At 45.6% G+C, this 12,112-nt stretch overlaps 1 protein-coding gene across 1 annotated transcript in view; it reads right to left on the bottom strand.

Moving 5' to 3' along the window:
* LOC107120373 (attractin-like protein 1) overlaps positions 1 to 12,112 on the bottom strand; it is a 910,146-nt gene that overhangs the window by 669,011 nt on the left and 229,023 nt on the right.

Genomic DNA, 12,112 nt, shown 5'->3' with positions numbered 1-12,112 from the left:
CAGAAGTTCCATAATTGGATGGCAAGGTTGCAGAGGCGTAGGGAAACAGTGCCTCCTTGCTTGTTGACATAAGAGAGCGCCGTGGTGTTGTCCGTGAGGACCGTGACACATTTTCCCTTGATTAAAGGTAGGAAGCTGGTGACAGCATGTTGTATTGCCAGCAGTTCTAGGAAGTTTATGTGTTGCTTCCTCTTCTGCGCGTCCCATTTGTCCCCGACGCACAGACCCATCATGTGTGCACCCCATCCCGACAGGGAAGCATCCATGGTCAGGGTGATTTGGGGTGACGGAGGGTAAAAGGGTGCTCCCTAGAAGATATTGGAAGGGACAGTCCACCAAAGTAACGAGTCTCGTATGTTGGGAGGGGGGGATAGGACGACAGTGTGAGCGTTGTTCGCTGGGTTGTAATTCCGGATGAACCACAGTTGTAAACGACACATTTTCCGTTTGGCAAAGACGAGAACTGACGTAGTTGCAGCCATAAGGCCAAGTAGCCTTTGGATTTGGAAGGCAGTGACAGAAGGGTGGGTACGGATGACGGTGGCTAAGGAAATGATGTCTGCCGCTCTGTCTTGAGGCAGGTAAGCCATGCATGTCGTGGAGTCTAGTATAGTGCCGATGTACTTTATTCTTTGGACTGGACTCAATTGAGACTTTTCTCGATTGACTTGTAGGCCCAGATCCTTTAGTAGTGCCAGTGTCTCGGTGATGTTTGAGACCAGGGCATTCTGGGAAGGTGCTACCAAAAGCCAATCGTCGATATAGGGTTGAATAGAGATACCCCGGAGACGAAGGAAAGCCGCAACCACAATCAGAGTCTTCGTGAAGACTCTTGGGGCGCTGGACAGGCCGAATGGCAGGGCTGCATACTGGTAATGCTGTTGACCAATCGCGAAGCTTAGGTATTGGCGGTGGGAGGGGTGGATGGTGAGGTGGAAGTACACGTCTTGGAGGTCGAGGGTGGCCATCCAGACGTGTTGCTGCAGGAGTGGCATAATCTGCTGTAAGGACACTTTGCGGAAGCGATGGTAGGTTACAAAACAGTTCAGTGCCCTTAGATCTAAAATGGGTCGAGCCCCTCCATCTCTCTTCGGGACTGTGAAGTATCGGGAATAAAATCCTGTCCTCTTCCAGGAGAGGTGGGGAAGGGGGTGTGGAGACAACGACCGGAGTAATGGGGTTCTGGTGGAATTGGATACAGTAGCCTCGGGTCATGATTGACAGCACCCATGTCCGAGGTGATGTGACGCCAAGTATGAAGGAAGGGTGATAGATGGGTTTGAACTGACTCGGTGACAGGGAAGTAAAAAACTCTGCTTGGAGGGTTTGACCTGTTTGGTACGGGAAGACTATTGCCCGGATCCAAACCTTGGTTTTTGGTATGGAGGTTTTTGACCTCCCGAAGACGTACGCAGTCTCCATTGTCTGTCTGGAGACTGACGACTTGGTGCAGGCCTCTGCCAAGACCCTGACCAGGTACAGAGACGGTATTGTTGTCTCACAGAGGGTGACACTCCTAGAGCTCGAGAAGCCTTTATGCTCTTGTCTAATTCCTGGAGTGTAGAATCAGTAGTGGTGTTGAAGAGGCCAAGGCCGTCAAACAGAAGATCTTCAACATAAGACCTAGTATCCAGAGGGAGAGTGGTATTGCGGAGCCAGGAATGTCCCCGGAGTGCTATAGCAGAGGCCATCGTCCTTGAAGATGCATCTAGGGCATGCTTTGAAGTGTTTATTTGTTGTTTTGCCAACACCATGCCCTCCTTCTGAATGACCCTGGCTGCCTGAAGCTTGTCTTCTTGAAGGTGGGTCAATAGTTCGGAGAACCTTTCCCAGAGAGTATATTGATACCTGCTCATGCAGGCCAGATAGTTAGTGGTTTTGACACCCAACGCTCCAGTGGAATAGAAGCATCTGCCAAAGGCGTCCAATTTTTTACTTTCTCTGTCTGAAGGTGCAGAGTGTGTTTGTTTAGATTTTGAGGAGGATGTTACAACCATAGAGTTTGGTTGAGGATGGGAGAATAGGAATTTGGCACCTGTCTCTTAGACTCTGTACATATGGTCCAGTCATCTTGTGGACACCGGGGCTGATGAAGGTTTCTCCCATGGTGCCTTTGTAGCTTGCAAAAGGACAGTGGACATGGGTAATGCCAGAGTGGAAGACAAATCAAGCTGGACGATGTCAAAGACCGCATCCGTCACTTGCAGATGTTGCTGAAAGACGGAGAGGCCTAGGGAATGGGCCATTCTCTTTGCAAGATCTGTGTATGATGTGAGATTGTCGGATGGGGAGATGGGCAAATCATCAGCGACAGCCTGATTAGGAGACTTATGATCAGGGGAGGTGTGAGCCTCAGATGCTTCGGTATCGGAATTGTCTTCCATTGAATCAGAGGACTCCTGGTGTGGCATTTGGACAGGAGTGTCCTGTTGACCAGTTAAAGGTCTTGGTGGAATGACAGGGGTGGAAACGACTGGGGTTTAAATGACCTGAGGGTTGGAAGGACAATTGTGATCCAAGTTATGCTGGGCAGGATCGTCTGCAGGAGGATGAGAGAGAGATGCTGAAGGTCTCGACCTGTGGGGCGATCTCGATCTATGAGCAGAGTGGGATGAATATCGATCCCAGTCGGAATAGCTCACCGGAGTCAGCCATGGCAAGGATGGTAGATAAGCCCCATACAGATACCTCATCTGTCGTTGATTCCCAAGACAAAGGTGGTGGCGGGGGTAAGAAGACTCGTGGGGATCGACTTCTAGACCGTAGACGTCTTGGAGAGAAAACGGCAGCATGTCTTTGAGAGGAGCCCGTATAATCTCGGTTGTCGATATCGACAGATTGACTGTGCAGACGTGGAGGGTGACGCTGTGTGTCACATGAAGCATGACTGTGCAGACGTGGAGGGTGACGCTGTGTGTCACATGAAGCATATCGGTGCTGACGTGGATCGATGTCGGGAGCTTCCGATACCGTCGACGACGGGGAAGGAGACGGAGAAGGTTCTGCATCCATTTCATGACTTAGGAGCTCTACCGTTTCGAAGGACGCTCTATTTGGTGGACAGGGGAATCCAAGACATGGATGGTCGGTATTGGTGGAGGGACTTGGGCCTCCGGTATTGATACAGTCGTTGGACTGGGAGGCACTTTAGGGGCATCACCCAGTGCAGCCACCGCTACTTTCCCCTTCTTTGCCGCCTTAAGGGGTTTGGAAGAGCCCTTCTTTGCGGACTTTTGCGCCTTACTTGGCCTGGACTTCTTTTTCACCGGCGTGGAAGCGGAGGATTGCGCCTTTGACGCCAGAGGCTTCGGTGTTGGTTGGCCGATATCGGAGGCAGGCCTCGATGCTGGAGCCGTTGGAAGTCGATGGTTTCTCGGCGTCCATCGCTGAGGAAGGATGTAGAGCCGATTCTACCAGGGCCACTTTAAGGCGCGCAGCTCGGTTTTTCCGGGTCTGGTTTGAAAAGCGAGCACAGTGGCGACAAGATTCAGGTCGATGAGACTCTCTGAGACAAAGTATGCAAAGGGTATGATGGTCAGGAGAAGCAAGTTTACTACCGCAACCCTTGCACCTATTTAAAAAGCCCCACTTCTTCTCCATAAAAACCAAAATGAAGAAGAAAGAAGGGGTGAGGGGGGGTAGCCTGAAGGCCCGACTAAGGTAAAGCGGCAACCTCCCCCTCAGCAGAAAATAAAAGGGTTTTTTTAAGTTTTTTGAAAGAACAACGAAGAAAAAGAATAAACTGAGGAAAATTCCAAAGAGCCGTGAGGCAAAAAGCCAAAAACACGCGAACCCATCAGACCGACGAAGAAAAAGGTCTTTCCCTTGCAACGGTAAGAAAGGAACTGGCGGGATGACCGCGTCCACCCCTCTGGGCATGCACGGTGGGGTTCCTGCGCATGCCTGAGGTCTGGGCGCGAAAATCCATTAAAAGAGCTTGCTACAGCAACAATCAATCCACCGCGTGTGCACTAGATCCCATGGGTGTGAAGCACAGAGACCACGTCGAAGATCTCTGGTTCCTACTGACCGGAGAATACACTTGTGTTATCAGCAGGGCTATTTTTGGGCAGGAACGCACAGGAACGGAGTTCCGGCTGGCTCCTGAGTTGGCCACGCCCAGCAGGAACTCATTAGCATAATAGGCCACACCCAATAGCAGAAACTCATTAGGATTGGCTACATTAGGGGTGTGTGGCCTAACATGCAAAGGAGTTCCTGCTACAAAAAAAAGCCCTAGTAACATGGGGGTGTGGCCTAATGTGCTAATGAATGGTGCTGTCAGGGTGTGGCCTAATATGCTAATGAGTTTTGCTGTTGGGTGTGGCCTATTATGCTAATGAGTTCCTGCTGGGCTTTTTCTACAAAAAGAGTCCTGGTTATCAGTATTCAATGTGCAAGGCAAAAGAATGGTATTTATATAGACTTGTGCTTATTGGAGCTTTCTACTTTAGGTTTCTTCTACAGAATAAGGATTGACTCTGATTTGTCTTCTAGCAGCCTGTAATTGGGAGGGAAATTATTTCACATTGAGTAAGCTGGCATAGCATAGAGCCTCTTTGAAGACAGAGCTTTAGAAAGGCTTCAAGTGCACTTTTAAAGCAGAATTTGCCATTTCATTCAGAACATTATTGTTGTTGAACCTAGATTTTATCTTGCTGTTATTGACAATACAAGAACACAATTATCTCCAGAACAGCAGGGATGCTAAGCCACAGTACAGAGGCAACACAGTATAGAACAGTAACATCCTATCCTGTTATTAAATGTATTTTAAAAATTACTGATGCTACGGAATGCAGCATTCACTCTTTGAAGAAGAAAACTAGTGAGCTAACTACACATTTCTTGGCAGCCATCCACTGTGTTCCCTATAATACTGAAGTGCTTTTCAGAATACTAATTCATTTGATCAAATCGGTTGTTCATGAACACAAGTCTATGACACCCATCATAAAAAAGCAAGTCTAATGCATGACTGCACTTCTCTTCTTAGGACAAAATGCACCATGTATAGAGAACAGCTACAGTTGTTCCCTCCCTCATTGTTTAAATAACATCAAACTATAAATAAATAAAAATCAGGCAGGACATGGTCACTTCTCTCTTCTCCCTTCTTGCACAAAAAGTCCTAACTAGAAAGTAACGACAGGTGCGTGGGTTAACCAGAGTTAGTCCCTGTGACACAAATCCTAAAACCTTAGGGGGGCTCAAGAGTGCCACCTAGAGCATCTAGGTTCTTCGACACCTGGGGTTTATATGAGAATAACCCATTCGTTTCCATTCCACATTGGGGGAAGACTTGTTGGGGGGGGGGAAGAGAGAAATGGCAGATGTTTTCCTTTGAGCTCTGCGTTGGCAAAATACTAGTAAGATATTAACAATCTTCAGCTTGCCAAAGCCCATTTCAAGTTGTTCTGGAAGTCTGTTATTATCATTTCCAAGACCTCTAAAAACTTGTCAAGTGTCTGAGGTTGCTGTGGGAGTGGAGAGCAGAGAAGCTATTGGCCCAATGTCAGTAAATGGACAGCCTTCACTTGAACACTTATTCAGTTAATCTTGTGTTTTGTGTTTCTCCCTACATTTTTCTTAAAAGCTTTGAACTTTCTAAGAGTTGTCTGGCATAGTGAGGGAAGCAAAGCTGATACTGGCTGAAAGCCATCATCTGGACTCAGCTAGGCCTCTGTAAGCCTCTAAACATCAGCTTTATATATTGTTTTGCTAGCTTTTTGGACAGCAGGAACAGACCCACAGCCGATGCTTACCAGCAATCTTTTGGGAGTTGTTATTACTTCACAGCAGCCTGAGAGTTTTGGAAGCCTACTTGCGGTTCCATCTGGCGCTGTCTAGAGCCATCCCTGTATGGGGGAAGTGAAGCTGCTAGCCTGCTGGCCTCACACCATTAGCCGGATTGCCCTTATTTTCATGCATTTGTGCCACTTGCGACAGGTAGCTTTGGCAAAACAAGACCTGTCAGTCATTTTACAAGATATTCCATCACCCTGTTATTAAAGCAAGCATTTGATAGACCTATGGCCACAGTACAGCCACTGGACTGGATTGGAAGGGTCTCTGTGAGTGCAGCAAGGCACTAACATTCACTTGTCTCCTGTGACTGTTTCTTCTCCATCTGAGAGACCATGTCTCTTCTCTATTTCCTAAAAAGACAGTTAATAATCAAGGGTTGTTTAGCAAAATGTAATTTTTTGTCATGATATTATCAGTCACCTTCTTTAGGGGTTGGGGTTCAGTCTTTTCTAGCTGGGTTTTGAAGCTATAGGGACCCCAGTTACCCAAAAGTGCCCATGAGGGGCAGCTGATTCACTATCTTTTGGGCCCTCTAAGCAGAGCAAGATTAACTCCTTCTTTGTATAGGTAGAATAGATACAAAAAAACCCTTATTCCTATTTAATTGTTCCTTGTCTTTCCTTGTTGATGATGCTGTAATCTTCATTGCTATGCTAAAACTCTAAAGGGGGAGTTGAGAAATGAAGTATCTTGGAACATATTTTATTTCTGTGTAATGTACTACATACAACATGAATGTCCTTGGTTAATGTAAATATTCCTATATAATTATTTTCATTTCTATTCCCTATATATCCTTTTTCTGTACCCCTATTATTTTTAAACAAATAAATATATATTTTAAAAATAACTCCTGTTAACTTCCTGAGGCACAAAGTTTCCATGTTGGATGGTTCTCCTAATTCTGCTTCTACATTTCCAGCTACAGCTCCCCTAGGTAAGCCACTTACCACTGATTGCCCTGATACTAGTAAGGGTTTTGACCCACTGGGTGCAATTAAAGAGAAGGTCAGTTATGATGTCAAACAGGTTGCAGAAGTCTCACTTCTGGGTACTAGAATGTTGGATCATATGTTTGACCAGTTAAACTCAGTGTTGGCCAAATCTGTCTTTTTACTACCATGAAGGAATTAAGACATGTTTTAAATTCTTATCCTCAGGATTTGTATGATTCGTATTCTAATGGTGTCAGTGATCCTCAAGGGATGCCTTCCTTTGATTGGCTGAGGTCTCCTCCCCTCCTCCTCTGGGGAGGGAAGGGGAGGGAGCCAGAGAGAGAGAAAAAAAATGGAGTCCATTAGCTCTATTAAGAAGACTAGCAATGTATAATGTATAAGCTTTCGTTTGCCTGCAGACCTCTTCGGGGGGGGGGAGCTAAAGAGAGCATGACAGAGAGAGAGAGGGAGAGGATGAGAGTCAGTCCCAGCAACATTTTCTTCCAGCTGTTTTTGTTTGCCTGCAGACTTCTTTTGGGGGGGGGAGGGTGCTAAAGAGAGCATGCCAGAGAAAGATATGAATCCCCTTTTCCATTTCTAACAGATGAGGGAGGGGAAGAAACCTAACAGTACAGCTTGCATTCCTTTTTAGTGAAAACTAACAAAGTTTCTGTCAGGGTAGGAGCTTTCATGAGTCACTGCTCACTTCTTCAGATACAGCTAGAATGGGAGTCCATCTATTCTTATATCTTGGAGAGTGAAGTGATTTCAGATGCCAAATGACAATAGCAGGCATTGTTAATGAGAGAAACAACCTAGGTCTCAATTCAGTCCAGGAGTTTGCATTGTCCCAAGCTTCATTATCAGTTGCAATTCAGCAGTCTCTCTTTCTAATCTCCCTTTCAAATTCCTTTGTAAGAGAACTGCTACTCTTAGGTCAGCAACTGAATGTCCTGGAAGGTTAAAATGTCCCCCCACTGGGTTTTGAATGTTGTGGTTTGTAATAGGAGTAGAAAAAGTAAGAGTCCAGTAGCACCTTTAAAGACTAACAGAATTGTGGTTGGGTATGTGCTTTTATGAGTCACTGCTCACTTCTTCAGACTTCTTTCCATTTATTCTTTGCATCCTCCTGGACTGAATCCTCTTGTACCAAATTGAGACCTAGGTTTCTTGTCTTTTACTAATTCTGTCTGAATGTCTCCTTCCAAATTGATGCAGGCATGGGTGATGCCTCCACCATACCAGCTCTTTTGTCCACTCTACCTATATGCAGTGAACTTTTGTTACCTTTCTGGGAAAGCACCCCCCCCCAACTCAATTGAAGTCAGGTAACACAGAGATTCTCATCCTGGACTCACCCTGAATTCCTGGACTTCACAATTATTTATTTGACTAGGAATAAAGCCTGTTGTGGAAATAAATACAACAAGCTCTAGAAAGAGGCTCTGGGCAGGTGCCCTGGCCTTAGGCACTCAAGTGTCAATTTACTGTGGTGACCTCAGCAGGGTATGACACAGATTCCACCATTTTCTCCAGGGGAACTGATTTTTGTCATCTGAAGAGCAGTTGTAATTCTGAGTGATCTCCATCCCTCACCTGGAGATTGGCAACAATGGACCTACAGGAGGAAATGGCTGGTTTGGAGGGTGGAGTCTATGGCATTGCACCTGTCTGAGGTCCCACCCCTCCTCAAAACCCACCCTCTTCAGGCTCCATCCCTCAAATCTTCAGGAATTTCCCAACCTGGAGTAGGCAACCCTATCTCCTTCCCAGCCAACCATCAACCTACCTTTATCTGCCACTCTGACTTCAACTTTCCATCTCCTTCCCCCTCCCTGCAGCCTCTACATAGGAAAAGTACAGCCTTTCTCTGCAGTGGGGACTAAAGCAGCTTACATCATACTCCTTCCCCCCTATGATCTACACAACAAACCTGTGAGGTAGGTTAGGCTAAAATTCTGTGACTGGTCCAAAATCACCCACTCAGCTTCCACAGCAAGAACCTGGGTTTGGCAGATCCTGCTCTGAAGCGCTAATTGCTACGCCACACTGGCTGACCTAGGGGGGCTGCTACTGGTGAACAGGAGCAAGCAGCCAGGCTACTTAAGTCATGGCAGTCAGGTGTCATCACATCACCCAGAGAGTGCTGCCAGGCCTAGGGTAGCCAACCTCCAGGTGGAGCCTGAAGATCTCCTGGTATCACAACTGAACTCCAGACAACAGATCTCTCTCCTCCTGGAGAAAATAACTGCTTTGGAAGGTGGACTCTATGGCATTCTATTCAACTGATGCCTCTCCTCTTCTCTCCCCTCCCCAAACTCTGGCTTCTGTAGACTCCACCACAAAATCTCCAGGAATTTCAAACCTGGAACTGTCAACCCTAATCAATACTGGCCCCAATGAATTCCCCACAAAGGTCAAAATAGGACTGGAAAGGGCCTCCTGCCCCTGCCTTTTTACTGACAGAACCAAGCTTGGTTGCCTAGCAACAGCTACTGAAGGGAAAGTGAGCCCCACAGCAGGAGGAGAAGAGAATGGTTTAACAGCCAGTAGCTCACCTCAGTAGCCAGCCAGCCGTGGAGGAGCCAAGCAGGAGAAGTGTCTTCATCAGGAGAGACAGCCGTTTTGGCAGTTTATTCTAACAAGGAAAAGTGGCCAAGCCAGCAGTGGGTGGAGGAGAGGAATGACCGCACACACAGCCAATGGCACACGAGTATTCTTGAGCGGCGGTTGACAGGCCAATGGCTGATGGAGTGCACAGCACAGCCAATGGGAGAGCTGGAAAGTGCCAGTATGATAGGATGGATGGATGGATGGATGGATGGAGAGAGAGAGAGAGAGAGAGAGAGAGAGAGAGAGAGAGAGAGAGAGAGAGAGAGATGTGGGCTCCTATAACTATCACTGTTTTGCCAGCTAAAAATGTGCAAACTCACCTCTCTGCTGGTTCAGAGCCTGCCAACTCTGCTCTTCTGGAACCAGCAAACCTTCTATTTCCTTGGGATCATTGGAAGCACTATCTCTGCTCTGAATCTCTGGATCATCTAAACAGACAACATACTCTACCCAGCTGTACACTCCTTTTCTCTTAAAAACTCTCCTTTCCCATTCTTTAAATCCCCCCTCTCACTCACTCACTTCTCCTTGTGGCCATTCCCCGGTGCAGAATTCCTACTCAGCCAGAGGTTTGGCTCTCCTTCACTTTCTCTTTCTCTCCTTTCATGTAACTTTTCATATACAAGTCCCTCTGAACACAACAACTACACTGTTCTTATGCTTGAGCACCTTTTCAATTCCTGTACCCCTGTATTTCCCTAAATAAATTCTAAACCTTGCTTTGGAAAAGATCTGGTTGTTTCGTAGTTACTGGTAGCCTATCAGAGGAACTTTGAGCTTGCTTGCCCACTCTTCAGGTAAAGATCCCTAAATCTCATGCTCTGCCCCCCCTTCATTGGTGAGTGTTTCAGTTTTCCAGGCTAGCCAGACTCCCCACCAGAAGCTCCTAAATCACAGAACTTGCTGCAAGATTTTCCCCTCAGAGCTGGATGGTAACTTTATGCCAATACTCTGGCATCAGACCTGTGTTAGGGATAGGTTAGAGCCACAATAGCCCAAATCAATTTTCACACTTTAATCCATCTTTTTCTGGCTTAGGTTCCCTAAAATCAATGGCTGGAGTTGAAAGTGTGAACTGAAAGCTGGAGCCTGAAGTAGAGGAGGCAGAAAATGCTGGTCTGCTAAGGAAGCAAGGTAAGTAAGCAGATAAATTTGGATATTGTGGTTCAGTGGCATTGAGGCCATTCTTTATTACACAGTAGATCATATTGTAAGCAGTCATTCCATTCACCTGTGTAATATATACTTTAACTCCTCATTTCAACAGGTTCTGACTTATTATGGGTTGAACAAGGTCTTCATATATATCAAGACTATCCCACTAGAAGGGGGCACCATGCTGTCTACTTATTCTTAGAAGCACCTATTGCACAACTGTATCATGTCTACTCCCTTCCTCAACTGAATTGGGCTCTATGTGTCTCTAGTAACTCATAGGATAGACACAATTTCCCTCAGATAACATAATTCCTGATACAAGCCAAAAAGCATCTGGCACATTCATCTGTGGAATATCAAATTGACACAGTATCCCACAAGTGTTCTTCTGATTTTATTACCAAAGGTATCTCCTAACATACCAGAATGGCTGAAATGGACTACAGGGTAGGCAGAGCTCATTTTGACCTAACTCAGGGCAACATAGGCAAGTAAAATAATATGCAGTAACAATGGCATAGGAAAGAGACTGTATCTGTAAGCTACTGCCCAACTATACTCGTATGAAGACTATAACTATATATAACTATGGAATTCATACTGCGTATACAATCAGGTACACAGCACATCTCATTTTAAAAATACAGGTTTCCCATCTAGGTCATAAAAGACAGAAGATGTGTGAGTCACCATGTACAAATTCAACTCATGATCATCCTAGCTGCTGAAAGCCAGCCAAAACAATTGGTCCTCTGTTGGCTGTGGTAATCAGAACATATCTAAATGGAGAGCAAGGTGCCACACACTGGCCATTTGTCCCTACACTAAATACCAAATTTGTATGACAAGTCCCTATCCAGTTAATAATCTGCAGTCTTCTTGGGGAGAAAGTTGTTAAGCAGTGACTGCACTTAAAATTACACTAGTTGTTCTGGAATATGCTGCCAACTGATTCAAAACACTAAGCTTGAGGCTACAATTCCTGGATCAATGAAAATAAATGCATGTTGATCACACACAGTGCCATAACTCTGCCCCACAATGAAAGGAAAAACATTATGGAACTGTGTTGATGAAGGGAACTGACAAAAAAATCCCAAAAACAGGGATCCTCCATACCAACAATGAGCATAACATACACTTTGACACCCATTATTTAACACAATAACCTTGGAGGTGGATTGCAGCTTATGTTACTGTGAGAAGCTGTGGAGCATACTCTTGACTCAGGAAAACCCCCCCACAAAAAGCAGACTGAGGGGGAAGGTGAATCCTTAGACTAAATTACCTTTAAGCCCCTTCAATACCTGTTGTTACTCTAGTCCTCTGTCTTTATTCATAGAGAAGGTGCAGGCCTAAAGCAGAAGTAGGTTTGATTCTGTTCAAAGAGAAGTTCATTCCCTTTTAAAGCAGTAGAGAAATTGCTTGTTTTTCTTTTGTGCTATTCACCAAGTGGTATAATGTGTGTTCATAAAAATATGCATGACTTTTTAAAAAATGCCCAAGGAATTCAATAGTTTTTGAAATACAAAACCAAAAACGACATAGTACAGTTCTATAAACCTATTTTCCGATTTATCCAGACATGTTCAAGATTG

The sequence above is a fragment of the Gekko japonicus genome, unplaced genomic scaffold (genome assembly GCF_001447785.1).
Source record: "Gekko japonicus isolate JY-2015 unplaced genomic scaffold, Gekko_japonicus_V1.1 scaffold288, whole genome shotgun sequence".
Taxonomy (NCBI): domain Eukaryota; kingdom Metazoa; phylum Chordata; class Lepidosauria; order Squamata; family Gekkonidae; genus Gekko; species Gekko japonicus.
This window is presented reverse-complemented; position numbering and strand designations above follow the sequence as displayed.